General features: G+C 45.6%; 1 protein-coding gene across 2 annotated transcripts in view; it reads left to right on the forward strand.

Moving 5' to 3' along the window:
* The window catches only part of LOC140458526 (solute carrier family 25 member 44-like), a 198,695-nt gene that overhangs the window by 125,373 nt on the left and 47,458 nt on the right, over positions 1 to 25,864 (forward strand). The window lies entirely within an intron of this gene.

Consider the following 25,864-nt stretch of genomic DNA (forward strand, 5'->3'; position numbering starts at 1 on the left):
AGGACAACTTGCTCCCATTGGTCAGAGGATATCGGTTCAAACAGTTTAGAAAAAAACAAACTCGAGATAAGATAAGTGATTAGCTTGCCATGTAGTAAGTGGTTAGGATTGCTCCTGGAGCCGGTAGCTGTGTAGTGACTGAGGTTGGCTGACTCGGTAGGTATAAAGGAGACAAGGGGGGACCTTTGTGGTGCAGTAGTGGTTTCCCTACCTCTGGAAAAGGCGGCCTAGGTTCAAGTCTCACCTGCTCCAGAGGTGTGTAATAACATGTCTGAATAGGTTGCTTAGAAAATAACTAAAAGGGGTAAGAGATCTCATGGCACTGCCCCTGCCTGTGGGCCAGAAGTCTATCTTCAAATCCTGCCTTCTGTTGAAGTTTGTCATATTACATCCAATCAGTCTGATTAAATTGAGCTAGATTGAGTAGTTTATAAACTATGTCCACTTGTATGAGAGGGTGTTGGAAGCAGATTCAATCAGGGTTTTCTAAAGAGAATGGATATGTATTTAAAGAGAAACAATTTGCAAGGGCTATGGGGAAAGTACACAGTGTGAGTTGCATTTACACAGACTCATTCTGTGCTGTAACCATTCTATGATTCTGAGATCTTACTGTATCACTCTGCAGTTCTGTATCCCAGTTCATCGCCATCCCCTGTCTCCAGACCTGTGTGCTCCCCATACACTCCCTTCACTCTGCTCACCAGCACTCACTGTTCCTCTGCTGCTGCTTCTTAGCTTCCTCACACAGTTGCTTGCTAAACCTGTAACCCCCTTCAAACCGATGAGCAAGTGACTCCACCAACCGCAGCTCCCCTCGCAACCATTCCAGCACCAATTGCTAATCCAATTATCTTGGCCCAACTTCTGGAATTCCAAAGTTCATTAAACCGGAAACACTCACTTCCTCCACAATGCTGTGGATCTTGGGCCAACAGGATTTTTTTCAGATGAAGGTAAATAGATCTTTGTCAGGGAAAGGGTCCCAGCATACAGAGTAATGAATGAATTGATAGGGCACACTTGAGTGCCTGAATCGCCTCTCTTTTCTCAGGAATATTCATTAAAATGTCTCCTCAAACCATCTGAGGCAAACACGAAGCTCTGGTTCTAAGCAAACTGGTAGTCAGGAGGAAACCAGTTGATAGGGTTTTGTCGCCAAACTGCATCCTGCTCACCAGCCAAAAACATCCCTTGGTAAAGTAATGACTTTGTGAGTTTATTAACTCAGCTCGGCCAGGTTGTTACAAAGCTCCAGCATTAGTGGTACCAAGCTCAGTGTTCAGTGAGATTAGCACTTTTTCCTTCGAGTTGGGGAAAACATCTGCCAGGAGATTGTCGAATGACAGCTTTGGGAGTAATTGGATTGGGTTCTGATGATAGGATGAGGACATTCAGGCCCTCAAATATGTTTCACCAACCAATCAGTCAGTGTGACATTTCATTTCTCTTTATTCATTCATGGATGTGGGCATCACTGGCAAGGAGAAAGTGAAGACTGCAGATGCTGGAGACCAGAGTCAAAAAGTGTGACGCTGTTAAAGCACAGCGGGTCAGGCAGCATCCGAGGAGCAGGAGAATCAATGGTTCAAGCATAGGTTCTTCATCAGGCATTTGTTGCCCAGCATTAATTGATTGGGGTTTTCTTTGGGCCATTTCAGAAGCAGATAAAAGTTAACCATATTGTTGTGGGTCTGGAGTCACATGTAGTCATTCTATCCCTAAAGGATATTAGTGAACCAGGTGGGTTTTTAACAACAATTGATGGTAGCTCTCAACTTCACTTTATCACAGGATTGTTACGGTACAGGAGACGGCCATTCAGCCCGTTGTGCCTGCATTGGTTCTTTCAGCATTCTTCCTCCATAACCTGACACATTGTTTCTATTTAAGTACTTATCCTCTTTGAATACCTCAGCTGACCACATTTCCAGTAGTGCACTGCAGACACTAACTACTCACTGTGTGAAAATGTTTTTCTCATCTTACCTTCACTCTTTTGAAAAACACTTTGAATTTGTTCCCTCTTGTTCTGGATCTGTTTACAAGTGAGGACAGCTTCTCCCTATCTAATCTGTCTAGGCACCTCACTTTTTAAAATTTCTATTAAATTTCCTCATAGCCTTCTTCTCCCCAAGGAAAACAGTTCCAAACATCTCCAACCATTGCTGACAGCTAAAGTTCCAGAATGATTTATCGAATGTAATTTCCAACAGCTGCCACTGGGGGGTTTAAACCCATATCATCAAAATATGAAGCCAGCCTCTGGATTATCAGGCCAGTGACAATAGCACTCTCGCACCAGCTCCCAAAGGCCACCTTTGCCACATTTCCCTGGACAGACTGGCATTATAGAAGTTCTGAATGTTATAGAAACCCAGCGTTCATTTCTACTGATTTCACTCAAAAAAAAGCAGAGTATTGCATCTCGAAAACAAATGTAGAGCAATGTCCACTGGTTATGGATGTACACAGATCAGTGAGAGTGCAGAGGGAGCTGGGTGTAGATGTACACAGATCTCAGAGTACAGAGAGTGCAGAGGGAGCTGGGTGTGGATGTACACAGATCAGTGAGAGTGCAGAGAGTGCAGAGGGAGCTGGGTGTAGATGTACACAGATCTCAGAGTGCAGAGAGTGCAGAGGGAGCTGGGTGTAGATGTACACAGATCTCAGAGTACAGAGAGTGCAGAGGGAGCTGGGTGTGGATGTACACAGATCAGTGAGAGTGCAGAGGGAGCTGGGTGTAGATGTACACAGATCTCAGAGTACAGAGAGTGCAGAGGGAGCTGGGTGTGGATGTACACAGATCAGTGAGAGTGCAGAGAGCAGAGGGAGCTGGGTGTAGATGTACACAGATCTCAGAGTACAGAGAGTGCAGAGGGAGCTGGGTGTGGATGGACACAGATCAGTGAGAGTGCAGAGAGCAGAGGGAGCTGGGTGTAGATGTACACAGATCAGTGAGAGTGCAGAGAGTGCAGAGGGAGCTGGGTGTAGATGTACACAGATCTCAGAGTGCAGAGAGTGCAGAGGGAGCTGGGTGTAGATGTACACAGATCTCAGAGTACAGAGAGTGCAGAGGGAGCTGGGTGTGGATGTACACAGATCAGTGAGAGTGCAGAGGGAGCTGGGTGTAGATGTACACAGATCTCAGAGTACAGAGAGTGCAGAGGGAGCTGGGTGTGGATGTACACAGATCAGTGAGAGTGCAGAGAGCAGAGGGAGCTGGGTGTAGATGTACACAGATCTCAGAGTACAGAGAGTGCAGAGGGAGCTGGGTGTGGATGGACACAGATCAGTGAGAGTGCAGAGAGCAGAGGGAGCTGGGTGTAGATGTACACAGATCTCAGAGTACAGAGAGTGCAGAGGGAGCTGGGTGTGGATGTACACAGATCAGTGAGAGTGCAGAGAGTGCAGAGGGAGCTGGGTGTGGATGGACACAGACCAGTGAGAGTGCAGAGAGCAGAGGGAGCTGGGTGTGGATGTACACAGATCTCAGAGTACAGAGAGAGCAGAGGGAGCTGGGTGTGGATGTACACAGATCAGTGAGAGTGCAGAGAGTGCAGAGGGAGCTGGGTGTAGATGTACACAGATCAGTGAGAGTGCAGAGAGAGCAGAGGGAGCTGGGTGTGGATGTACACAGATCTCAGAGTACAGAGAGTGCAGAGGGAGCTGGGTGTGGATGTACACAGATCAGTGAGAGTGCAGAGAGTGCAGAGGGAGCTGGGTTTAGATGTACACAGATCAGTGAGAGTGCAGAGAGAGCAGAGGGAGCTGGGTGTGGATGTACACAGATCTCAGAGTACAGAGAGAGCAGAGGGAGCTGGGTGTAGATGTACACAGATCAGTGAGAGTGCAGAGAGTGCAGAGGGAGCTGGGTGTAGATGTACACAGATCAGTGAGAGTGCAGAGGGAGCAGAGGGAGCTGGGTGTGGATGTACACAGATCAGTGAGAGTGCAGAGAGTGCAGAGGGAGCTGGGTGTAGATGTACACAGATCAGTGAGAGTGCAGAGAGAGCAGAGGGAGCTGGGTGTGGATGTACACAGATCTCAGAGTACAGAGAGTGCAGAGGGAGCTGGGTGTGGATGTACACAGATCAGTGAGAGTGCAGAGAGTGCAGAGGGAGCTGGGTTTAGATGTACACAGATCAGTGAGAGTGCAGAGAGAGCAGAGGGAGCTGGGTGTGGATGTACACAGATCTCAGAGTACAGAGAGTGCAGAGGGAGCTGGGTGTGGATGTACACAGATCAGTGAGAGTGCAGAGAGTGCAGAGGGAGCTGGGTTTAGATGTACACAGATCACTGAGTGTACAGAGAGCAGAGGGAGCTGGGTGTAGATGTACACAGATCAGTGAGAGTGCAGAGAGCAGAGGGAGCTGGGTGTGGATGTACACAGATCAGTGAGAGTGCAGAGGGAGCAGAGGGAGCTGGGTGTGGATGTACACAGATCAGTGAGAGTGCAGAGAGAGCAGAGGGAGCTGGGTGTGGATGTACACAGATCTCAGAGTACAGAGAGAGCAGAGGGAGCTGGGTGTGGATGTACACAGATCTCAGAGTACAGAGAGAGCAGAGGGAGCTGGGTGTGGATGTACACAGATCAGTGAGAGTGCAGAGGGAGCAGAGGGAGCTGGGTGTGGATGTACACAGATCAGTGAGAGTGCAGAGGGAGCAGAGGGAGCTGGGTGTGGATGTACACAGATCAGTGAGAGTGCAGAGAGTGCAGAGGGAGCTGGGTGTAGATGTACACAGATCAGTGAGAGTGCAGAGAGAGCAGAGGGAGCTGGGTGTGGATGTACACAGATCTCAGAGTACAGAGAGTGCAGAGGGAGCTGGGTGTGGATGTACACAGATCAGTGAGAGTGCAGAGAGCAGAGGGAGCTGGGTTTAGATGTACACAGATCAGTGAGAGTGCAGAGAGTGCAGAGGGAGCTGGGTGTGGATGTACACAGATCTCAGAGTACAGAGAGTGCAGAGGGAGCTGGGTGTGGATGGACACAGATCAGTGAGAGTGCAGAGAGTGCAGAGGGAGCTGGGTGTAGATGTACACAGATCAGTGAGAGTGCAGAGAGAGCAGAGGGAGCTGGGTGTAGATGTACACAGATCTCAGAGTACAGAGAGTGCAGAGGGAGCTGGGTGTGGATGTACACAGATCAGTGAGAGTGCAGAGAGTGCAGAGGGAGCTGGGTGTAGATGTACACAGATCAGTGAGAGTGCAGAGAGAGCAGAGGGAGCTGGGTGTGGATGTACACAGATCTCAGAGTACAGAGAGTGCAGAGTGAGCTGGGTGTGGATGTACACAGATCAGTGAGAGTGCAGAGAGTGCAGAGGGAGCTGGGTGTAGATGTACACAGATCAGTGAGAGTGCAGAGAGCAGAGGGAGCTGGGTTTAGATGTACACAGATCAGTGAGAGTGCAGAGAGTGCAGAGGGAGCTGGGTGTGGATGTACACAGATCTCAGAGTACAGAGAGTGCAGAGGGAGCTGGGTGTGGATGGACACAGATCAGTGAGAGTGCAGAGAGTGCAGAGGGAGCTGGGTGTAGATGTACACAGATCAGTGAGAGTGCAGAGAGAGCAGAGGGAGCTGGGTGTAGATGTACACAGATCTCAGAGTACAGAGAGTGCAGAGGGAGCTGGGTGTGGATGTACACAGATCAGTGAGAGTGCAGAGAGCAGAGGGAGCTGGGTGTGGATGTACACAGATCTCAGAGTACAGAGAGAGCAGAGGGAGCTGGGTGTAGATGTACACAGATCAGTGAGAGTGCAGAGAGCAGAGGGAGCTGGGTGTGGATGTACACAGATCTCAGAGTACAGAGAGAGCAGAGGGAGCTGGGTGTGGATGTACACAGATCAGTGAGAGTGCAGAGGGAGCTGGGTGTAGATGTACACAGATCTCAGAGTGCAGAGAGAGCAGAGGGAGCTGGGTGTGGATGGACACAGATCTCAGAGTGCAGAGAGAGCAGAGGGAGCAGAGGGAGCTGGGTGTGGATGTACACAGATCAGTGAGAGTGCAGAGAGCAGAGGGAGCTGGGTGTGGATGTACACAGATCAGTGAGAGTGCAGAGAGTGCAGAGGGAGCTGGGTGTGGATGGACACAGATCAGTGAGAGTGCAGAGAGAGCAGAGGGAGCTGGGTGTGGATGTACACAGATCAGTGAGAGTGCAGAGGGAGCAGAGGGAGCTGGGTGTGGATGGACACAGATCTCAGAGTGCAGAGAGAGCAGAGGGAGCAGAGGGAGCTGGGTGTAGATGTACACAGATCAGTGAGAGTACAGAGAGTGCAGAGGGAGCTGGGTGTAGATGTACACAGATCAGTGAGAGTACAGAGGGAGCAGAGGGAGCTGGGTGTAGATGGACACAGATCTCTGAGAGTGCAGAGAGAGCAGAGGGAGCTGGGTGTGGATGTACACAGATCAGTGAGAGTGCAGAGAGAGCAGAGGGAGCTGGGTGTGGATGTACACAGATCAGTGAGAGTGCAGAGAGAGCAGAGGGAGCTGGGTGTGGATGTACACAGATCAGCGAGAGTGCAGAGGGAGCTGGGTGTAGATGTACACAGATCTCAGAGTACAGAGAGTGCAGAGGGAGCTGGGTGTGGATGTACACAGATCAGTGAGAGTGCAGAGAGCAGAGGGAGCTGGGTGTGGATGTACACAGATCAGTGAGAGTGCAGAGGGAGCAGAGGGAGCTGGGTGTGGATGTACACAGATCAGTGAGAGTGCAGAGAGAGCTGGGTGTAGATGTACACAGATCAGTGAGAGTGCAGAGAGAGCAGAGGGAGCTGGGTGTGGATGTACACAGATCAGTGAGAGTGCAGAGAGAGCAGAGGGAGCTGGGTGTGGATGTACACAGATCAGTGAGAGTGCAGAGAGAGCAGAGGGAGCTGGGTGTGGATGTACACAGATCAGTGAGAGTGCAGAGAGAGCAGAGGGAGCTGGGTGTAGATGTACACAGATCAGTGAGAGTGCAGAGGGAGCAGAGGGAGCTGGGTGTGGATGTACACAGATCTCTGAGAGTGCAGAGAGAGCAGAGGGAGCTGGGTGTGGATGTACACAGATCAGTGAGAGTGCAGAGAGTGCAGAGGGAGCTGGGTGTGGATGTACACAGATCAGTGAGAGTGCAGAGAGTGCAGAGGGAGCTGGGTGTGGATGTACACAGATCAGTGAGAGTGCAGAGGGAGCAGAGGGAGCTGGGTGTAGATGTACACAGATCAGTGAGAATGCAGAGAGAGCAGAGGGAGCTGGGTGTGGATGTACACAGATATTTGAAGGTGACAGGACAGATGGAGAAAGCATTTAATAAAGCATACAATGTCCTTGCTTTATTGATCGGGGCACTGAATCAAAAAGCAAAGAAATGAACTTGACACTTCGACCTCAGCTGGAGTATTGTGTACAGGTGTGGGCACTACATTATATGAAAGATGGAAATACAATGGAGGGAATACAGAAACAATTTACTCGATTGATTCCAGGTTTGAGAAACTTCAGTGATGTGGATAGATAGAAGAAGCTGGGACTCTTTAGAGGGGTGAAGGAGAAAGGAGATCTGACTGAAGTTTTCAAAGTCATGAGCGAGCTGGTTAATATGGATTAGGGAGAAATTTCTCCCACTTTTAAAAGTAACAAGTATGAGAGGGCATAGATTTTAAATTGATTAGCAAATGATGAAGGAGTGATATAAGAAAAACGTTTTGCACAGAGTGACTAATTAGGATGTGGAAGAGCACTTTGTGGAAATGTGGTGGAGTCAGTGTCAATTGAGACATTTAGGAGGGCACTGGATGAAATAATATGCAGAGAAATGGAGAAAAGACAAGAGACTGGCACTCGGGTTCACTTAATGCACCGGTATGGGTATAATGGGCTGAGTGGTCTCCTTCTATGCTGTAACAATTCTATGATAGCTCCTCAATATGTGTGGACGGATGACTAGTTAAGTAGGGGCAAGCTCTACTCGTGATTTCCGGCTGAAGCTAGTTTTCAAAGTTTCACTGATGTTGTGGGCCAGCAGGAGTTAGTGGCACAGGCTGATGCAAACACAGACTTTGATCATTGTGGTCCTCAATTGTCCACATAGACCTCATCTCATTCAAATTTCCTTTGATTCATTTGACATTTGCTGGCATATGACAACCATTCTCAATGAAGGTGGGACCGCATAATTGAACTTGGCAGTTTCCCAATGAGAGGGTTGTTAAGAGTCAGCTACCTTGGTGTGGGACTGAAGTCACATAGAGGCCAGACTGGGTAAGGACGGCTGATTTCCTTCCCTAATACAAGAAATTTCTCTCACATCTACTTATCCACTTCAGGCTGTTCCTGAACACTTCACAATGAGATCCTTCTGTAGTTACAGGAATAATGCAGGAAATTTGCACACAACTAGCTCCCAGAAATAGCAAGGCATTAATGGCTAAGATAATCAGAGCATTTTTCAGAGTTTGGTCAGTACAATCAAAACTAATATTTCTTTGAAATATTACTATTCACAGGATTGTTCAAAAGACAGCAGGCAGGCAGGCCCTGGATTTAATGTCTCATTTACAAGTCACACCTCCAACAGTTCCCACTCCCTCAGAACAGCATTCCAGTGTCACTATGGGGGTACAGGACTCAAACTGGATTTTGGTCCTGAACCATACATTTTTTAGACACAGAGGCAACAGTGTTTATTCATGGCTGCTGGAATAAAACCCCACGTGGAGCTGTGTCAGAAGAACACACTGCTTTCCAAGCCAGTTTCAAGCATATTGTTTCACTTTGAGTGGGAGGTAAGCTCCCAGGTTGTACACAAAGAGCCTGATGAGATTTTGAGCCCTTCTCCACTGAGCTTTCCGATTCCCTCAGGCAAGATCAAAGCACTTGATCAAACTCATCAATCTACCAGAACCACTGGAAACAATTTACAACAAAAGCGAGTCGGAGCAGGACAGATGAGGCTCGGGGGCCCCAACCTCCCTGAACAAATTTACTTAAGCTGCAAATAATAATGCTAGAGGTGGTACTTTGCATTTATTGATTGAAGAGGGGGCTGGATTTTGGTCAATCGCCCATCACCCCCCTCAGCGAAAGCAATATATCACCGGCCTGCTGAACTGCTCAAGAAGCAGAGACAATCAGTGCTAGGAATGACTCCCAGTTTGAGTGTAATTAAGTTCCCCTTCTCACTTGAAGCATTTGGGAAATGATGTAAATCTCATTTCTGAATATTCCTAAATAAATCAAAAGTGAAAAAGAAAGAAATGACATGAAGCATCTGTGTTACATAAACAGAATTACTTATAACAGTAACGTCTGCATGAAATATGAGAGAGAGATTCACACATTTTCCACTTCGAGGGAATAAAATGGAAATAATCCCCAGAAATACCTAGAAATGAATGTGCTGGTTATTATACCAGAGCTCCATTTCAAGGTGCTCAAGACAAATTGAGCAAGTGTGTGTCACTCACACGTTTTACTGGTTTTTCCTCTGGGCACTGGTTGAAGTACATTGACGTTAACTTATGAGTGAATGTTGTTACGTTTAATACGTATCTTTAAAATCGTCTTTAAAAGCCAGCACTGATATCTTGGAAGGAGTTTTTCAGAATACCCCAAACAATAAAATGGCTCATAAAATGGCCGCCAGCAGAAGGAGTCGGTGATGTTAAGAGGCTGTGACAGACTTCACGATGCATGTTGGCTGCTGCTGATGTCACCACATTCCATGCACAGTGAAGCCAGCACCAGCGCATGCAAAAATCATCCCAGCTTGACTTCATGTTAATGACTTTTTAAAATCCATGAATAACCACCACCTCCTGACATCCCCCCCCACCCCATCCCACCCCACCCAGCCTCAACTGCTTGCTCTACCTCCGGGTTTCACATGGCAATTCAAATTCTTCAAAAGCTTCCTTCCGACCAATACTGTATCGTACTGTTTAGTACTGTATATAGCAGTGTATATAATACTGGCAGTGGCAACTTTATGACAATAGGCTGCTGATGCTCCAGCACTGGGCAGTGATGTATCACAGCAATGTATTGATCCCACATCCCACAGTGGGCTACAAAGCAAACTTTGCCAGAACAGCTGGCAACAATGCATCCCTTGCCAATGAGCTCAATGCATTCTATGCTCATTTTGAACAGGAGGTCAGTGAAATGATGTCACCTGCCCCAACAGCCTCGGATGCACCTGTGCGACAGTGAGGACTGCAGATGCTGAAGGTTACAATCAAGAGTGTGGTGCTGGAAAAGCACAGAAGGTCAGGCAGCATCCGAGGAGCAGGAAAATCGACGTTCTAGTGGATCTAGCCTGCATCAGGGTTTCTGTCCAAAATGTCGAGTTTGCTGCTCCTCTGATGGTGCCTGACCTGCTGTGCTTTTCCAGCACCATCCTCCTGACTCGAATGCACCTGTACCTACAGTCACCGTCACAGACATTAGATCAACCTTCTTAAGAATGAATCCACGGAAAGCAACTAGCTCAGATGAAGTCCCCTGCTATGCCCTTGGATCCTGTGGAGACCAGCTGGTGGGAGCATTCACAGACATGTTTAATCTCTCCTTACACCCATCTGAAGTCCCCACTTTCAAGAAAACTACTATCATCCAGGTGCTAAAGGAACATCAGGCAGCATGCCTCAATGACTACCATCTGGTGATTCTGACATCTATCATTGTCATAGAAGTATAGAATCCCTACAATGTGGAAGCAGGCCATTCAGCCCATTGAGTGTACACTGACTCTTTTAAAAGCATCCCACACAGACCCACCCCTCTACCCTAGCCTTGTAACTCTGCATTTCCCAGAGCTAATCCATCCAGCCTGCATATACCTAGATACTATGGGTAATTTAGCATGACCAATCCACCTGACTTTATGAAGTGCTTTGAGAGTTTTAGTAATGGCTCACATCAACTCCAGCCTCCCAGACTGCCTTCATCCACTAGAATTCGCCTAACATCACAAGACGTCTACAGCAGATGCCATCTCCTTGGCCCTACACTCATCCCTACAACATCTGGATAACAAAGACAGGCTCGTACCTATTGACTTTAGCTTCACCTTCAACACCATAATTCCATCAAAACTCATCTCTAACCTCGAGACCTAGGACTGTATTCTATCACTGAATTCTTGATATCCTGACCCACAGACCACAATCAGTAAGGACAGACCGACAACACTGCCTCTACAATATTCCTCAACACCAGTGCCCACAAGGCTGTGTACTCAGCCTCTTCCCATACTCCTCATACGCTCACAACCTTGTGACCAAATTCAGCTCTAACTCCATTCACCAATCTGCTGATGGCACATTGTAGTCAGTCAGATTTTAAGCAACGACGAAATAGAGTATGGAAAGAGGTAGAGAGCTTAGTGGCATGGTATAAAGACAACAATTTCTCCCTTCATATCAGCAAAATGAAGGAGCTGGTCATTGACTTAAGGAAGTGGAGTGTACGACATACCCCTGTCTGTTCAATGGTGCTTTAAGTTCCTAGGAGTAAATAAAACCAGCAATCTATCCTGGACCTTCCACATCAACATTACAGTAAAGAAAACACACCAACACCTCTACTTCCTCAGAAGGCTAAAGAAATTCAGCATGTTCACAATGACTCTTACCAATTTTTATAAATGCACCATAGAAAGCATCCTCTCCAGATGCATCACAGCTTGGTATGGCAACTGCTCTGCGCAAGGCCACAAGAAATTACAAAGGATTGTGAAGGTAGCCGAGTCCATCTCGAAAACCCCAGCTTTCCACCCATTGACTCCGTCTATATTTTCTGTGCCTCGAGAAAGCAGCCAACATAATCAATGACCCCTCCCTTCCCAGTTATTCTCTATTCCACCTTCTTCTATTAGGCAGAAGTTACAAAAGTTTGAAAACAGGCACCAACATATTTAAGAACAGCTTCATCCCTGCTGTTATCAGACATATGAACAGAACTCTCTGCACCTTCTCTGCAGCTATTACACTGTATTCTACATTCAATACAATGACCCTGATGTACTTACATAAGGTATGGTTTGCCTGTATGGCACGCAAAACAGTTCTTTTCACTGTGTCTCATAACAATAAATCAAATCAAATCAAACAGCTGTGCACTTGCTGCTGCACCTGATAGAAACTCTTAGAATAAACGCTGCCTAAGGAGAAACTGTTTCTCATTTATGTCAAATACTGATCCAACCTCAATCAGCAGCAAGCAACAGGCAGCCCTGCAGTTTGGGGCAGAGTGGAAACTCTGGGCACCATTGGGTTGAGCCAACACCAGATCATAATATGGATGGTATGAGGGGTGTGACATCAGAATCTCACTCACCACTCACCCATAACAATTAACTGGACAATTAGATTTTCCAGGTGCCTGGATTGGGTCAGAGTCCTGCTGGACTCTAAGTGGTAGATTACCATGATAAAAAAGGGGGTGAATAAGTGTACAAGGAAGTGAAAACACCATCCACGCCTTGCTGTGAGAGCTGAGGAGCTTCCATTCTCGTACTCTCCTTGTTCTTCCTCCCAGCAGTACCGTGGGTCTACCGAGAGCACAAGAACTGCAGCAGTTTAAGAAAGCCACCACCACCACCACCACCACCTTCTCAAGGGAAACTGGGGATAGGCAATAAATGTTGGTCAGACCAGTGACATCCACATACCATGAGCACGGTAGCTCAGTGTTTAACACTGCTGCCTCACAGCGCCAGGGACCCGGGTTCAATTTCAACCTCGGGGGGCTCTGCATGTCTGCGTGGGTTTCCTCCTACAAAGATGTGCAGGTTAGATGAATTGGCCGTGCTAAATTGCCCATAGTGTTCAGGGATGTGTAGGTTAGGTGCATTAGTCAGGGGTAAATGTAGAGTAATAGGGTAGGGATTGGGTCTATTCTTCGGGGGTTCAGTGTGGACTTGTTGAGCCAAATGCATGTTTCCACACTGTAGGGAATCTATCAATATAAGGAAAAGGATGTGGACATCACCAGAACTCTGCATTTGTTGTCCATTCTTAATTACCCCGAACTGAATTTTTTTACTGTGGCCATTTCAGATGAGGTTAAGAGTCAATGACATTGCTGGAGGTCTGGAGTCACGCGTAGGCTAGACTAGATAAGGACGACAAATTTTCTTCCCTAAACTATCCACTGACTGAATCTAACTCTCTATGAAAGTTGCTATATTCTCTTGCTCTGTCATGGCTTGAATAGACTCCTTGACTGTCCATGCTAGGGTGTGGGTACGGTCTGCAAGCTCTGTCAGGTCTTCATTTATCTCACACTGTGCTTCAATCATGTGCCATTCACTGAAGATGCATAGCCACTGGTATCAGAATGGACTATGGCCTGGTCCTGGCTTCGACCAGTCATCTGGCTGCCAGGGACCTTGGTGGTCACAGGATCTGACAGTGAGTCAGTTGTGTGTGTGGTGAGTGTGCCAGGGAGTGTCCCCACCTGGTGGACGGGGTGAAAGTATCCATATTTAGCCAATGATGCACCCTCTCTCCAGGAAGGGGATGGTGCTCCTGACTGACCATGTTGGAAGAAGCAGGAAGTGTGATCCTGACCAAGCAGGTCTGCAGTTGAAGGCAGCACTGAGATCAGAATGTCCCAGTAAGGGACTCTCATTTGGGGCAGTGAATGATGCCCCTCTCCCTTGTGACCGCACACCTTTTTGAGGATCCTCGGAAAGCCACCCTCAGTGATTGAGCTCCAGGCTCACCCAAGGTCAATGAACCTGGATTCCTGCCCTGCCATATTGGCCAATCAGTTCCAAAGCTTCTTCATCAGTGTCTGCCATATTTACATCATTCCCCAATGGAGTCCCTCTCTTTCCTCAGATGATCTGGGCCCTCTTCCCATGTCAGAGACAAACAGAAGCGTCCTGAAACCTGTGATTTCAGAGACACCCTCAGCACCTCACTACCATCAGGAGCCTGGCTGAGCTGTATATGGCCTAGATCTTGGCTAGGTCTCACCACTGTCAAAACTCAAAACTCTGCTGTCCTTACCTGTTCCAGCTTACGTGTGACACTAGGTCCAATGCAAGCATGGTTGCTTGGGACTTGCCCCTCCAAAGTGGCTGAACGAGCCTGCCCAGTTCAAGGACAATTAGGGATGAGCAACAAATGCTGCTTTGACCAGCAATACCCACATCCTACACAAGAAGAAAAAATATACAGAGGGTGGTCAACAGTTGTGACATGCTGCAGGGAGAGTGATTGAGGAGCCGATATATCAATATACACGGCTGTCAAAGGAAGAGAGGGTTCTGCGATCTACCACAATCTTGTCTCATTCTGCAGATGGTGGACTGGGCATGTGCAGGTCTCCTCATGTGAATGAAGAAACCATAGCCCTGGACTCTTTATAGGATCCAATTTCACTGTCGGGCAGCTTGGAGATGAGGTTTTCCAATGACAAGTTGGGAATGAGAGCTCAAAGCCTCTGTTTATTTTAAGAGAGGGGATAGTGTCAGCAACATCTTGCAGAGTTTGTAACAAGACCAGACACTGGAGAGGGAAATCTGGATGATCTCTCTTGTCTGAAGTATTAATGCATTCCTGACATCGTAACGGTATTGAAAGAGATCAGATATTTGCTCTGCTGAGATTGATGACTTTACCTTCAGATTGAGTGTTAATGATGACGATTTAAATTTCTCTTTGTAGGAATGCATATGTGCACAGCAGGTTCCCCACTCTGGTTTGACATCTTTGCCCTTTACCAGTCTGCTTTGTGAAATCCCTCCTGGCAGTCTGCACAATTTCCTTCTCCATCATTAAGTACCTTAGAGGTTAGTTTCATGTTAAGAAAATTGGGTCAAATTCTGAACTCAACATCATAACGATGAAGTAACGATCAGCTTTACCATTGGAAGAATTGGACTTTACCATTAGAAGAATGATTTCTTCAGATTTACAGCTTTAGACACGTTGTATTTCAGCCAGTGGTGACATTAACATTAATAGTTAACCAGCCACGTCGCTATAAATATATGAGAGCGAGTGTGTAACCTACACGAAACACTGTGCACTATTGCTCACATCCAGGAGTTAATGTAAGATACATGACTGACAGCATAATTTGAACATCACGCAACAAAAACAACATTTGAGATTTCTAAAGATGATCTTTGTTGGTGCAATATCTCTATGAAGATTATTGCACCATTTACCATTTTCTACTATAACTCAAACTTAAGCACCTCTCCTTGTTCACATCAGATTAACTCCTTTCCGCAATAACCACAATGACGACAGTAGTCCTACCATACCTCTGAAAAAAGTCATTTTGTCCACAATAAGCTCTTAACTTAGGAAGGAAGAATCTATTTTTAGCTTTTAAACAATTTGAGATGTTTATTTATTTATCAGTAATGCAGGTTATTCCTTTTTTTTAATTTGTTCGTGGGATGTGGGCGAGGGTAGCTGGCCCAGCACTGATTGCCCATTCCTAATTGTATTTAGAATCATAAAATAGAATCATTGAAACCCTACAGCACAGAAAGAGGCCATTCAGCCCATCAGTCTGAACAAACCCTACGAAGAACATCTCACCCAGACCAACATGCCACCCTATCCCTGTAATCCCACATTTCCCAAGGCTAATACACCTAGCCTGCACATCTTTGGACTGTGGGAGGAAACTGGAACATCTGTGGAAACCCACACAGATATGGGGAGAATGTGCAAACTCCACACCAACAGTCACCAAAGGCTGGAATTGATCCGGGATCCCCGGCTCTGTGAGGCAGCAGTGCGAACCATTGAGTTACCACGCTGCCTGAGAAAATTAGTGAAGTTTCTTAATAAGTTATTATTTTTTATTGCTTTTTGAATTCCAATCATCCTAATAATGAGCTGGAGTAGTGGCAGAGAAGGAAAGAAAGTCCTGATCTATGGATCCCAAGACGCTGTAGGACTTCCTAACTATGGATCAGGAATCAGCCTGTTCAGTCACATGAAGACCAATGGGAGGAACCAGTAAGCCTGTGTACAGTCATCCTGAAATTGGGGGATAGCTAGCAATGAGGAGATTATTCCTTTAACAAAAGGGTGGGAGGAAATTCTTTCCTATGCTTCATTTGAGAAATTAAGAACTGAAGAACATCATGACACATTTTTGGAGCGTTAACTTTTCAAGTCCAAGAGTCAGGAGTTGATGATGACCTTGTACAAGACCCTTGTTAGACCTTAGCTGGAGAATGGCATACCATTGAGGACACTACACTTGAGGAAAGATGTGAATGCATTGGAGAGTGTAGAAGCAGTTTACAAGAATGGTTCCAGGAATGAGAAACTTCAATTCGGAGTGCAGATTGAAGAGGTCGGGACTGTTGTCCCTGAAGAAGAAGGCTGTGAGGAGATCTGACTGAGGTTTTCAAAATCATAAGAAGGCTGGACAGAGTAGATTTAGAGAAGCTGTTTGCACCTGAAAAAGAATCAAGAACATGAGGGCATAGATTTAACATGATGTGCAAGACAAGCAATGGTGATGTGGGAAAAAAACAACTTTCTATTGTGAGGGTATGGAATGCACTGGAAATGTTGGAGGTAGGTTCAACTGAGGCATTCAAGATAGCACTGGATTTTCCTTTGATAATAGTGGCGGGAAGAAAATTGGGATAAAGGCAGGAGATTAGCAGTGGATAATAGAACCAGGCTCGATTACTGGAATTAAAAGTGTGGTGCTAGAAAAGCACAGCAAATCAGGCAGCATCCAAGGAGCAGGAGATCGATGTTTCCAGCATAAGCCCTTCACCAGGAATGCCCGAAACATCGATTCTCCTGTGCTTTTCCAGCACCATACTCTTGACTCTGATCTCCAGCATCTGCAGTCCTCACTTTCTCCTAGATTACTGGATTTAAATTCAGTATCTGTCTGGCAAAGACCTGAGAAGAACTATGGAGTGTCAAACCTAAGGGCGCCAAAGAAACTTCCATCAGCAACCCCTCAAAAGGAGAGATGCAGCTCAAAACAAACTGGATTGGGATCTCCTGTTTCCCCAGAGACGATGATAGGCTGATTACACATCTCCTGTGGATTATGTCTCAAACTGCACACATATTCAGGTAGCCCCCACTATCGAAAAGTAGAACAATCCCTAGAAACCTTTCATAAGCCAAAAATGGTGTAAAACAAAGGTGCATTTTATACATATGGGAGAAAGTATCACTGCTTCTCGTAAAAGCGAAAATCCTCTTCAGATTTATGAAAACAGGTACTAATGTAAATCTTCTGTAAAAGCAAAATTGTGTAAAGTGAACGTTCGAAAAGCGGGGGATTCCTGTCAGTCTTTTGCCCTTCTAGAAATATACAGAAAAAAATGTTTAAAAATTTAACCCTGGTTGATATGTGCTGTTGAGTTGATGTGCTAGTATGGACTAGTGCGCTATCAAGCTCATAGCTTGAAGATGGCACACTGAGAACATAGAACATTACAGCACATTACAGGCCCCTTTGGCCCTCGATGTTGCGCCGACCTGTCGTACCAATCTGCATTTTTTTAAAAAACTCTGTCTCTGAGAGCTGGAAGTCAATGAAGTCACTGTCAAAAAGATACAGCACAAAAGCCTTTCAGTGAACTCACTGAGACAAGAATCTTGCAATTAATTGTTCATCACTGATGTCAACAATACCAGCATCAATCACTTTAATGGTTTCAACATTACACTATTTACACTATTTACACTATTTACTCTTCCTAGAACTCAGAGACTGATTCATACTTTTCTCATTTCTAATCAGTGCATATGTATGTCACATTTTATTTTATTTTATCACATTTAGTAGCAAATAAACTTGATCTTGCTTTAATTTAAGAAAGCCTGGTTAATTTAAAAGTGCATATACATTTGAATTATGAATAGATATCCAGAAAAGGAAGGATCCCTTCAAAATTAACCTTGTTGTAACCAACTGAATAAAGCGATCCAAGGTACTAGTTAGACCATAGCTGGAATACTGAACAATTTTAGTCACTTATCTCAGGAAAAATATGCTGGCATTGGAGGCAGTCCAGAGAAGGTTCATTAGGCTGATCATGGGAATGGTGGGATTTTCTTCTGAGGAGAGGTTGAATAGGTTGGGCCTGTACTCATTGGAATTTAGAAGAATGAGAGATGACCTTATTGAAACATAGAAGATTCTAATGGGCTTAACAGGGTTTCCTCCTGTGGGAGAGTCTAGGACCAGAGGTCATAATCTCAGAGTAAAGGATCACCCAATTAGGATAGAAGTGAGGAGAAAGGGTAGTGAACCTGTGGAATTCATTACTGCAGAGGACTGTCAAAGTTGGGTCTTTAAGTATATTCAAGGCTGAGACAGACAGATTATTTGTCAGCAAAAGAATCAGGGTTATGGGGTAAAGACAGGAAAATGGAATTGAGGGATAACAGATCGACCAAAACCTCATTTAGTGGTGAAGCAGATTTGAGGGACTGGATAGCCTTGTCTATCTTTTGGTCTTTTTACTCACTGCTTCTCAGTGTGAAATGTTAGCTATACTTCGTCCTTTATCCTCACTCCATCTTGTGATGCCCAATTCTATCATTGGGTCCTCACTGAAAGACCACTTTGTGTTGTTCTAGTATTAATTCAATTTCTAACATACTGTCACTGATTGTTACTATAAATAACTTTGGCCAGAGTTTGTTTCATTTTCTTTTCCTTCTCTTACATTTTTTTAAAAGACCAATGCCCTCCCATTAGGGAGATTAAGATCAGTGCTACAAGTGAAAAAAAATAGATTGCATCATCATATTCCACACAATATGTCCAAACACAGGAATACTGTTAATGGAATAACAGGTTCAGCTGTTTTACTTCATAGAGTGTGACATAGGGAATTCTTGTACTCTCCCTTCAACAGACCACAGAAGCAGTGGGATAAATCATGAAACTTTCATTTCATCTTCAATCCTATTATCCTTGCCTTCCGTGTACTGTTCCTCTCCATCCCTGACCAAACACAACTCTTGAAATTCCTACTCAATAACATCAAATTCTGTTTCCACATCCATCACATGTGCATTTGAGGCTCCTAACCTGGTCAGCGATCTGCTTCAACCTGCTGTTTGTCTGTCACCTGGAACTTTACCACGTTGTTCATTAATGTTGGCTTCACCCCTACACACTCCCTCTGGGAGGGGGATGCAGGCGGTGTTATAGTGGTCAGAAATCCAGAGGCCATTACTTAATGTTTTGGAGACCTGAGACTACTACTATGGCAGCCAGTGAAATTTGAATTCAATTAATAAAAATTTGTAATTTAAAAACTGCCTAATTGTGGCTGTGAAAATATATCCATCTGGTTCATTGATGTCCTATGGGGAAGGAAACTGCAGCCATACTTTATCTTTCAGCATATCTTTCCTTACTAAGGAGAGCAATACTTCAGTATTCCAGCTGTGGTCTGGCCTCCATGTGACTCCAGAACCACAGTGATGTGGTTGACTTTGAAATGGCCTAGCGAACAGCTCATTTGTATCAAACTGCTATGAAGTTTAAAAGGTAATGAAGCGAGATGGCCACACGGCATTGATCCAGCTACCGCAGGGTTATAGAGATGTACAGCATGGAAACAAACCCTTTGGTCCAACTTGTCCATGCCAACCAGATATCCTAACGCATTTGCCAGCACTTGGCCCATATCTCTCTAAACCTTTTCCATACAAATACCCGCCCCGATGCCTTTTAAATTATGTAATTGTATCAGCCTCCACCACCTCTTCTGCCAGCTCATTCCATACACACACCACCCTCTGCATGAAAACGTTGTCCCCTAGGTCCCTTTTAAACTTTTCCCCTCTCATCCTAAACCTATGCCCTCGAGTTCTGGACTCCCCCACCCCAGAGCATAGACCTTGTCTATTTACACTATCCATGCATCTTATGATTTATAAACCTCTTATAAGGTCATCCCTCAGATGTATCTGTCTATGGTAGTATTGGTAAGAGTGACACTGTCACTCATCTCCATATAAAGTGTTTTGCGGCACTATCACCGTAATAGTTGGAATAGATTTCAAACAGATCTAGAAACTTCAAACTATGATCCATGACGTGCTCTGGGCCTTCAGCAACAATAGAATTGCTTTCAACCACAATTTGCAGCCTCATTTTCTGGCATATATCATCCCTCTCCCACCTACCCAGCCTCCAACCCACCCACCTGCCCCAAAACCCCTTTCACTCCACCATGACCATTCAACCTGGCAACATTCTGCCAACAATACTGAGGATTAGTGCTCTTCCCCTAGCCAGGATGTTCCAGTACAGCTATAACACTGGCATCTACAAAACCAGTTGGAAAATTGCCCAGGTGTGTCCTATAACACCAAAAACAGGACAAATCCAACCCAACAAATTACCACCCCATCAGTCTACTCTCTCAATCATCAGTAAAGTGATGATTGCTATCAAGCAGGAACCTGCTCAGTGGTGCCCAGTTTGGGTTCTGCCAGGGCCACTCAGCTCCTGACTTTAATACAGCCTTGGTTCAAAGATGAACAAACAAGCTGAATTCCAGAGGTGAGGCAAATGTGACTGTACTTGATGTCGTGACTGCATTTGACTAAGTGCGGCAAAAGGAGCCTGAGCAAAACTGGAGTCACTGGGAATCAGGGAAAAAAGCTCTCCAATGATGGAGTTCAACCTAGCACAAAGAAAGATGGCTATGATTGTTGGAGGTCAGCCATCTCAGCTCCAGGAAATCTGTACAGGAGGCCCTCAGGGCAGTGTCCTAGGCCCAAACATCTTCAGCTGTTTCATCACTGACCTTCCCTCTATCATAAAAAGTCAGAAGTGGGGTTGTTTGCCAATGACTGTCATTCACGACTCCTCAGATAAGGAGGTAATCCATTTCCAAATACTGCAAGACCTGGATGATATCCAGGTTGAACCATTAAGCAGCAAATAGTGGTCACACCACACAAATGCCAGGCAATGACCATCTCAGACAAGAATAAAGCTAATCTCCATTGACATTCAATGGTATTGCCATCACTGAATGCCTCATTATCAATATGCTATGGGCAGCACGGTGGCTCAGTTTGTGGGCAGCATGATGGCTCAGTGGTTAGCCAGGGACCCGTGTTCAATTCCAGCCTTGGGCAACTGCGTGTGTGTGGAGTCTGCACATCCTCCCTGTGTCTGTATGAGTTTCCTCTGGGTGCTCTGGTTTCCTCCCACAGTTCATAGACTGGTAATGCTGAAATCGTCCAGAGTTAAAAATCACACAATACCAGGTGCAACAGGTTTATTTGGAAGAATTAGCTTTCAGAGCGCTGTTCCTTCATTAGGTGGTTGTGGAGTATAAATTGTCCAGAGCATTCAGGGATGTGTTCAGCTAGGTGGATTATCCAGGGATGGGAAATGGTGGGTGGTTGGGTTTGAGTGGGATGCTCTTCAGAGGGTCGGTGCCAACTCAGTGGGCTGAATGGTCTTTTTCCCCACTGTAGGGATTCTATGATTACCATTGACCAAAAACTGAACCTGGCAACTCTATAAATGCTGTGGCTACAAAAGCAGATCGAGAACAAATAAGTCACATCCAACCCGACCAATTACCGCCCTATCAATCATCAGTAAAGTGATGAATGGTTTCATCATCTGTGCTATGAAGCATGAACTTGACTTCTTGGCTTTCCACAGGCTGTCCACTGTCTACCAGGCACATGTCAGAAGTGTGAGGGAAGACTCTGCATGAGTCTGTATGACTGCAGCTTCAACAACACTCAAGAGGATTAGCATAGTAGCCCCTTGATTGGCACCACATCCACAGACATTCAATTTTTCCGCCACTCAGCAGTAGCATAGAGTCATAGGATCATACAACATGGAAACAGGCTCTTTGGTCTAATTCATTCATGCCAACCAAGTTGTCTAAACTGAACTAGTCTCATTTGCCTGTGCTTGGCCCATATCCCTCTAGACCCTCTATTTATTAACCTGTCCAAATGTCTTTTAAATGTTGTAATTGTACCCATCTCGACCACTTCCTCTTGGAGTTCATTCAATATCTGCAGCACCCTCTGTGTGAAAAGGTTACCTCTCCGTTTCCTTTTAAATCTTTCCCTACCACCTGAAACCTATACATAATCCAATCAGTCTTCTAGTTTTGGACACCCCTACTCTGGGGAAAAGACCTTGGCTAGTCACCTTATCTATGCCCTTCTTGATTTTATAAACCTCTACAAGATCCCCCCTCAGCATCTGACCCTCCATAGAAAGAAGTCTCAGCCCATTCAGCATCTCCTTATAATTCAAACTTCCAGTCTCATTAATATCCTTGTCAGTCTTTTTTGAATTCTTTCCAGTTTAAAAACATCCTTCCTATAGCCTGGTCACCAGAATTGCAGTACTCCAAATGTGGCCTTACCAATGTCTTGTATACACCATCTACAAGATGCACAGGTGAAATTCACCAAGATTCCTTAGATAATACTTTCCAAACCCATGATCACTGCCACCTAGAAGGACAAGGGCAGTAGATACATGGGAGCACTAGTACCTCCATGTTCCCCTCCAAGTGACTCACCATCCAAACTTGAAAACATATTGCCACTTCTGGGTAACGAACCAGGCCAGGTATTAGAACTAGAGGTAGGTGAGCACTTTGGGGACAGTGACCACAATTCGGTGATTTTTACTCTAGTGATGGAGAGGGATAAGTGTGTACTACAGGGCAAGAGTTATAGCTGGGGGCAGGGAAATTATGATGCGTTGAGGCATGACTTAGGATGTGTGGATTGGAAAAGTAGATTCCAAGGCAAGAGCGTAATTGATATGTGGAACTTGTTCAAGGAGCAACTATTGAGTGTCCTTGATAAGTACGTACCTATCAGGCAGGGAGGAAAGGGTCATGTGAGGGAGCCGTAGTTTAATAAGGAGTTGGAATCCCTTGTTAAATGGAAGAGGGCGGCCTTTGTAAAGATGAGGCGTGAAGGTTCAATAGGGGCGATTGAGAGTTATAAGGTAGCCCGGAAGGACCTGAAGAGAGAGCTAAGAGCAGCAAGGAGGGGACATGAAAGGTCCTTAGTGGGTAGGATTAGGGAAAACCCTAAGGCTTTCTATAGGTATGTTAGGAATAAAAGAATGACTAGGGAAGGAATAGGTCCAATCAAGGATAGTAATGGGAAGTTGCGTGTGGAGGCTGAAGAGATTGGGGAGGCGCTGAATGAATACTTTTCGTCAGTATTCACTCAGGAACAGGACATTGTTGTCGATATGAATACTGAGGCACGAATAAGTAGAATGGATGGCTTTGAGATATGTAGAGAAGAGGTGTTGGAAATTCTGGCAAGGGTGAAAATAGATAAGTCCCCTGGGCCTGATGGCATTTATCCTAGGATTCTCTGGGAAGCAAGGGAGGAGATTGCAGTGCCATTGGCCTTGATTTTTGTGTCCTCTTTGTCGACAGGAGTAGTGCCAGAGGACTGGAGGCTAGCAAACGTGGTTCCCTTGTTCAAGAAGGGGAGTAGGGATAATCCTAGTAACTATAGGCCAGTGAGTCTCACTTCTGTTGTGGGCAAAGTCTTAGAGAGAATTGTAAGGGATAGGATTTATGCACATCTGGATAAGAATGATGTGATCAAGGATAGTCAGCATGGTTTTGTGAAGGGCAGGTCGTGCCTCACAAACCTTATTGAATTCTTTGAGAAGGTGACTAAAGAGGTAGATGAGGGGAAAGCGGTAGATGTGGTATATATGGATTTTAGTAAGGCGTTTGATAAGGTCCCCCATGGTAGGCTACTGCAGAAAATACAGAGATATGGCATTGAGGGTGAGTTGGAGGTTTGGATTAGGAATTGGCTCTCTGGAAGAAGACAGAGGGTAGTAGTTGATGGCAAAGGTTCATCTTGGAGTGCCGTCACTAGCGGTGTTCCGCAAGGATCTGTTTTGGGACCATTGCTGTTTGTCATTTTTATAAATGACCTGGAGGAAGGGTTAGAAGGTTGGGTGAGCAAGTTTGCGGATGATACGAAAGTCGGAGGAGTTGTAGACAGTGAGGAAGGATATGGCAGGTTACAGCGGGATATAGAGAAGCTGCAGAGCTGGGCAGAAAGGTGGCAAATGGAGTTCAATGTAGCTAAGTGTGAAGTGATTCACTTTGGTAAGAGTAATAAAAAGATGGATTACTGGGCTAATGGTAGACTACTTGTTAGTGTGGAAGAGCAGAGGGATCTTGGTGTCCATGTACACAGATCTCTGAAAGTTGCCACCCAGGTAAATAGTGCAGTGAAGAAGGCATATGGCGTACTGGCTTTTATTGGTAGAGGAATTGAGTTCCGGAGTCCTGAGGTCATGCTGCAGTTGTATAAGACTCTGGTGCGGCCGCATCTGGAATATTGTGTGCAGTTTTGGTCGCCATACTATCGGAAGGATGTGGAGGCACTGGAACGGGTGCAGAGGAAGTTTACCAGGATGTTGCCTGGTATGGTAGGAAAATCCTATGAGGAAAGGCTGAGGCACTTGGGGTTGTTTTCATTGGAGAAAAGAAGGTTTAGGGGTGATTTGATAGAGGTGTACAAGATGATTAGGGGGTTAGATAGGGTTGACAGTGTGAACCTTTTTCCACGTATGGAGTCAGCTATTACAAGGGGGCATAGCTTTAAATTAAGGGGGGGTAGATATAGGACTGATGTTAGGGGTAGGTTCTTCACTCAGCGAGTCATAAGTTCATGGAATGCCCTGCCAGTAGCAGTAGTGGACTCTCCCTCTTTATGGGTATTTAAGCGGGCATTGGATAGGTATATGGAGGATAGTGGGTTAGTGTAGGTTAGGTGGGCTTTGATCGGCGCAACATCGAGGGCTGAAGGGCCTGTACTGCGCTGTATTCTTCTATGTTCTATGTTCTATGTTCTTCAATGTTGCTAGGTTCAAGATTCTGGAACTCCCTAAAGAACATTACAGCACAGTATAAGCCCTTCGGCCCTCGATGTTGCGCCGACCTATGGAACCAATCTGAAGCTTAGCTATCAACCCTATACCATTTTCATCCATATGTTTATCCTATGACCATTTAAAGGGTGGCATCATGGCTTAGTGGTTAGCACTGCTGCCTCACAGCACCAGGGACCCGGGTTCAATTCCCGCCTTGGACAACTGTCTGTGTGGAATTTGCACATTCTCCCCGTATTTGTGTGGGTTTCCTCCCACATTCCGAAAGATACGCAGGTCAGGTGAATTGGCCATGCTAAATTGCCCATTGTGTTAGGTGCATTCGTCAGGAATAAATGTAGGGAAATGAGTCTGGGTGGATTACTCTTCAGAGAGTTGGTGTGAACTTGTTGGGCTGAAGTGCCTGTTTCCACACTGTAGGGAATCTAATCAAAATGCCCTTAAAGTTGGCGAGGTTGTTACTGTTGCAGGCAGGCTATTCCATACCCCTACTACTCGCTGAGTAAATAAACTACCCCTGATATCTGTCCTATATCTATTAATCCTCAATTTAAAGCTATGTCCCCTCGTGCTAGCCATTCCCCTCCGAGGAAAAAGGCTCTCCCTGTCCACTCTCTCTAATTCTCTGATTATCTTATATGTCTCAATTAAGTCACCTCTCAACTTTCTTCTCTCTAATGAAAGCAGCTTCAAGTCCCTCAGCCTTTCCTCATAAGACCTTGCCTCCATACCAGGCAACATCCTGGTAAATCATCTCTGCACCCTCTCCACATCCTTCCTATAATGCGGTGACCAGAACTGTACACAATACTCCAAGTGCGGCTGCACCAGAGTTTTGTACAACTGCAGCATGACCTCCTGGCTCCAAAAATCAATCCCTCTACCAACAAAAGCGAACACACCATATGCCTTCTTAACAACTTTATCAACCTGGGTGGCAACTTTCAGAGATCAATGTACATGGACTCCGAGAT

The sequence above is a fragment of the Chiloscyllium punctatum genome, chromosome 33 (genome assembly GCF_047496795.1).
Source record: "Chiloscyllium punctatum isolate Juve2018m chromosome 33, sChiPun1.3, whole genome shotgun sequence".
Classification (NCBI taxonomy): domain Eukaryota; kingdom Metazoa; phylum Chordata; class Chondrichthyes; order Orectolobiformes; family Hemiscylliidae; genus Chiloscyllium; species Chiloscyllium punctatum.